The sequence below is a fragment of the Halichoerus grypus genome, chromosome 9, assembly GCF_964656455.1.
Source record: "Halichoerus grypus chromosome 9, mHalGry1.hap1.1, whole genome shotgun sequence".
Lineage (NCBI taxonomy): Eukaryota > Metazoa > Chordata > Mammalia > Carnivora > Phocidae > Halichoerus > Halichoerus grypus.
In genome coordinates, this window is record NC_135720.1 from 39,892,533 (window position 1) to 39,898,632 (window position 6,100).

Consider the following 6,100-nt stretch of genomic DNA (forward strand, 5'->3'; position numbering starts at 1 on the left):
GCTAGATGGTCTCCGGGAGGGAATCTGAGAGATCTGTCCCTGCAGGTGCGGAGGCTTCTTTTGTCTCGGGGAAACTGCCTGTTGATTCCCAACCAACACTAACTGCCAGTTTCACTTTTGACTTGAAGGGAAAGGAAAAGAACATTTGGAACAAGGTGACTACTATGTGAGTTTGTCAGAAGGTGAGTGGACCAGGTGAGTTTGTCAGAAGTGCATAGCAACGTAGTTTTTTGTGACGTGCCGGGTGATTTTGTTGTTGTCTGAGCTCTTCTGTTCTGGGAGAGGCACAACATTGAGAGAAACTAAGAACTTGAATAACAGCGAATTTCTTCAAGATTCAGGGCAGATCTGGTGTGTGTGTGTGTGTGTGTGTGTGTGTGTGTGTGTGTGTATGTTTATAGTCTCTTGTGTAATGGGAAGTTCTACCTCTATCCCACTAATTACCCCTGTTTGGTTGGATTTTGAATAAATGGAAAGAATACAGCCAGGAATCTATGACTCAGAAAAGATGGTTTTCTATTTTTTTTTAAGATTATATTTATTTATTTGACAGAGAACACTAGAGAGAGCAAGCACAAGTGGGGGGCACAGGGAGAGGGAGAAGCAGGCTCCCTGCTGATCAGGGAGCCCAACATGGGGCTTGATTCCAGGACCCTGGGATTATGACCTGAGCTGAAGGCAGACACTTAACCGACTGAGCCACCCAGGTGGCCCAATTTTCTATTTTAATACTGCCTGGCCAATATGCCATCTAGAATCAGATGACAGATGGTCCTTAAATGGATCTTTAAAATATTACACTATTTTACAGTTAGAGTTTTTTTGTCAAAGGGCAGGAAAGGATGATGAGATACCCTATATTCAGGCCTTCATGTCTTTACATCATAAAGATGCTGCTCAGGAAACCAGTAACTTAATGGCACAGAGACTAAAAGAAAGACCAAAAGTGTGTCTTGATAATGTGAATGAAAAACAAAGAGAGAAGGAGGAGGAAGAATATACGGTAAATCTAGCTCTACTGTTTCCTCTGCCAGAGTTCTTACCTACACCTTCTTCTCTTCCTGTTGGGGCTTTAATCCCACCATCCTATGGGATGGGACAAGGGAATCCTGGAATAGTCTCTCCCTTTAAGACCTGACAGGGCATCCAGTTTGGACAGGGAGCACCTACTATGGTGCCTAGGCAATATCCTTTGAGGCAATACCCATTAGAGAGCATTGATGCTCAAGGATAGCCACTCAGATATTATTGGACATAAACACCTTTTTCAATTTCAGACTTAATGAATTGGAAAAAATGACAATCTCTCTTATAGGGATGACCCCCAAAAGGTGGTGGAACTCTTTTTAAGCATTTTTGTGACCCATCAACCAACTTAGGCAGACATATAAGCTTTAATGAATATGATATTAACTGCCAACAAAAGACATCTAGTACTAGCTAAAGCAGATGAGAAAATCCAGCCCAGACCCCAGACCCAGGAACTGCCGTCTTATTGGTTGAGCCCAATTGGGACCCAAACGGCTTGAGCATTATCAGTGGTGTATGACGGCAGGTTTAAGTAAAGAGGTTCCTAGGAGCAGTACAGTTTGGGTAAGATTCAAGAATCAAGGAAAGAAATAACTGAAAACCCAGCAGCCTGGTTAGAAAGAACTTATCAAGCCTGTTGGAAATACACATATTAACCCAGGGGCCCCAGAAACATGACCTTCATCGGACAGAGCACCCCTGATAGACAGAAAAAACTCCAAAAGGAGAAAGGAGCAATAGGAATGAATGAAGAAGCCCTGGGTCTCCCTATACCTCACTGATCATTTCCCCACAGGAGCCCCAGGTAAAATTGACAGTAGGCAACGAACCGATGGACTTTTGAGTAGATACAGGGGTCACACATAGTATCTTGAATACTAAATTGACACGGAATGCCCAGAAGACTGTCTCCGTGGTTGGGATCTCAGGTCAAGCACAACAAAGCCTAGCAAAGGGCCATATCTACGGAAAATGGCCCATATAATCACCCAGAGATGCCCTATATGTGCAAAGAATAATCAAAAAATGAGAGACACCCACCAAGCCAAGGGATATAATATAAAGGGGAATTGGCAAATAGCCTTTATCCGATGCCTAGGACTACTGGGAATTTTAAATATTTACTAGTGTTTGTAGATACCTTTTTGGGATGGGTTGACTTTTTGGGATGGGTTGAAGATTTCCCCACCCAAAAGGAAAAATCTTCAAACATTGTAAGACTCTTGCTAAAGGAAATTTTCCTAGGTTTGGTTTACCCTACACTATTCAGAATGATAATGGACCTGCCTTTGGATTTAATGTGGTACAGAAAGGAAATACTGCTTTACAGATCAACTAGAAATCATATGCTTCATGGAAACCTCAAGGAAAAATAGCAAAAATGAATCATACACTGAAAAAGACTTTGGCCAAAATCTGTCAAGAAACAAACTTGAAATGGGATAAAATTCTATTGCCCTGCTCTGCATTAGGGTTGCCCCCAGAAGCAGGCTAAAATCAAGCCCTTTTGAGATTATAAATGGAAGACCCTTTCAGAACTCGGCTCTGGGGACATCACCTTTAGACTAAGAAAGTGAAAATAGGAGTAAACAACATGTAAAACTTTTGAGTCAAATATGAACTGTTTTGCACAAGTTTGTCCCCTCTAGGTCTATGTATCCGTCAGATGAGCCACTACATCCTTTCAGGCCTGGAGACACAGTACTATTAAAGACCTGGAAAAATTAAGGACCCAATCAGCAGTTGGCTGAGAAATGGTTGGGGCCTTGTGAAGTCTTACTAACCACTCATACATCTCTAAAACTTGCAGACATAAAGTCATGGATGCACCACACCAGGGTGAAGAGGGCTCCACCTACTGACAACAAGAGGCCACTAAAACCCCCCAGCTGGGGAAGCCATCCTATTCAGGATTTAAAATACCCCTTTAGGAAAGGAAATCCATGACAACTGTGTTCACTCTGTGATCCAAATTAACCATGTCTTCTCTCACCCTAGATTGGAAAGACAGGACACTAGGATGGGTAATTCAGACTTTGGCTACAGCCACATGTGCTATTGATTGTTGGACATGTCATCCGAAAGCCCGGTCAGTGCTCGACCATGGAGACCCCTTGGTCCACTCCATTTATAACATCTCAGAAATCCCCAAAGGCAATTGGTTTCCAATCCCTAAGGCCAGGATAAAAATGTATAGGGTTAGAGGGCACCTGGCTGGCTCAGTCAGTAGAACATGTGACTCTTGATCGCGGGGTCATGAGTTCATATCCCACATTGGGCATAAAGCTTACTTAATTAAAAAAAAAAAGACTATTTAAAAAATCTATAGTGTTAGAATAGGCTAGATTCTCTCAAAATGATCATGAGGCACCCCAGTGTCTCATAGTCCCTCTAAGTACTGTACTAAAAGAGGTTATTTTCAAAGGACAGAAAAGAGGCATGTATTCCCCAGTTAGATAGCACATGAAACCATCTCGCAAAAGGGACCAGCTCCCTATGTGTGAACAAGAGTCTTGTTTTCTTTCTGGCTACAGATGATAGCCATAGCCAGGTTCAGGCGAGCAGAGATTGGATGGACTGAGCTGCCCTGTTGGTAAGCTGATTCTCACGAAGACTTGAGAAGGACTCCACCTTTCATCATTGTGCTCTGGCTGGGTTTGTCTTTACTTGCAAATCAGATGGAGTCCCCTGGGTCACAGACTGTATTATAAATTCTTCTACCCTTTCTGGACACCCCAGGAATCCCCTCGTCCCTCTACTTGGCTAATGAGACTAAACACTGGGCTAGTTCCCTGAAATTATCTACTAGACTTACTGTGACCACACAGGCAATATCCCTGACGGGGATGAATATTTCTTTGGTTACACGGTGTTGCCATAATGGGAAGCTGCCGCTCAACAACATGTGCTTTGCAACTTGTCCCAAACTCTAACCATCACGAAACCACCAAATCTTTGGCTAACTTGAGCAAATATCATTAGATTCCCTAAAGGCCTGCATAAGCATATGGCTCTAGACTATATCCTAGCTTATCAAGGGGGAGTTGATGTTGCTGCAAATTCATCTTGCTGTGCTTATATCAATACCTCTTCAGAAGTGGAAACCAGTATTGATAAAATCAGAAAGCAAGCCACTTGGTTGCAGCAAACTCTAGATTGCCATATACCCCTGTTCCAGAAAGGATGGAATTGGTTCACAAACATCTTGTCCTGGATACCATCAGGACTTAGGTCCATATGAGAAGGCATTCTAAGGCATTCTAAAATTAGGACTCACCCTCATGCTAGTAGTATGATGTGTATACATAGGAATTAAGCTCATTACAATGTGTGGACAAAACTGTGCAAGCAAGTCACATCAGTTGTGCATAAAGGAATGCTTCAAACCCACATTAACATGTTCCATTTGAAGGTCCTGACTATGCCCTATATCAGCATGGAGAAGCTACGGAAAATGGACCTTGGTCCTTAATCCCATAGATATGGAACGGTAAATTGACAGTGGGGAATTGAGGCCACCTTGATCTTCATAACTAGCAAGATGGTCTTTAATAGGTGTTCTTAAGTTCATATGATTGATTTACTAACCCTCCTTGTGAATCTATAAATATTACCTTCCTTTCTAGAAGGAGTATTCTCACACATCCCGGAACGGGAATTAGGCCTCTTGCACTAGCCTCAAGCACTGAAAGTTGTAAATAGGCACCACGAAATCTACAGAGAATTAGGAAATGATACAGGCCACTGCACCCCCTCACTGATTAATAAGACCTCCTGTCCTTCTAAAACCCTCTTGGCGAGACAGAAACCTCAGAGTTGGCTTTTGGACAAGTGTCTGCCTCCTCTCCAGGTGGCTGGCCTTCTGAATAGAGCTCATATTCCTTTCCAATCAACACTTATCTCTTGAGTATTGACCTTTCAAGCAATGGGCAGCTGAATTTGAGATTTGGTAATAATAACCTGAAAAGAAAGCCACGATAAATAATTGTAACATGCTCTGATTTTAGAATGGTAAAATTCATTTAATTACTGATAAAATCCCTGAATATTACTTGAAATGTGAGACCATTTATTTCTATTTTAAGGTAAAAGTAATCTGAACACAAAAAGATAGCATTAAAAATTTTAAGCCGTAGAATAACGTAGAAAGGACCCTGCCGGTTCACTGCCCCAAATCTTAGCCAATGCAGGAATTTCCTCCACCGTAATCCTGCAAACCCAAACTTCTTCACTCCCACCGCAGGGACTCGTTTGGAGTCAGTGCGCATCATCTTTGGTTTTCGCCATTTAAAATTCTTTTTCTTATATGGTACAAACCTGTTTTCTTAAAACTTCTGTCCATGAGTATAAAAATATATAAATATATAATGTAGGCATTTGACAATACCAACTTTGAATATAAAATTGAAGACAGGATGAATTCTAAATAATGAGATTATTTTATAACATTGAATTTTTGCTTTGTTTCCAGATCCTCACTTCTTTTTTTTTTTAATTAAGAAAATGTTTCCTTAATGAATATCGATAGTCTCTTAGATGTTATATTTTTATTTTGCAATATTTGTGTTCTCAGCTCTTTGGAAATCAGAATAATTTAGTGTCATTATGGTGAGATCTTACATGTATAAGTTTTTTTTGTTTTTGTTTTTGTTTTTGTTTTTACACAAAGTCAAACCAGTCACAGGATAATGAGTTTCACTCTTCTTGTTGATTGACCTCAGGATTGACCTCAGGTTGATTGTATTCAGTGAGCCAAAGTATTGAGGTTTCCTAAATCTCCAGGCCTCCTCCTCTGCTTTTCTACTCGAATTCTCCTACTTAGCCTGGAAGCAAACAACAGCTTGAGGGAAGCTGCTGAGAGGCAAGCAACCATGGGAGAACCCAAAAAACAATCCCACCAAATAAAAGCTCATTTTTATCCTCTTTTGAGGTATCGTGACAAAGAAAACACCACTGCTGCATCCTCACAAATTTCTTTGAGAAATACTCATACCTTTCAATTCCTTTCGGCAATTATTTACTAAGTGCCAGGCACTGGGCCAGGATCTAGGCCTTATGCCAGTACTGCAGT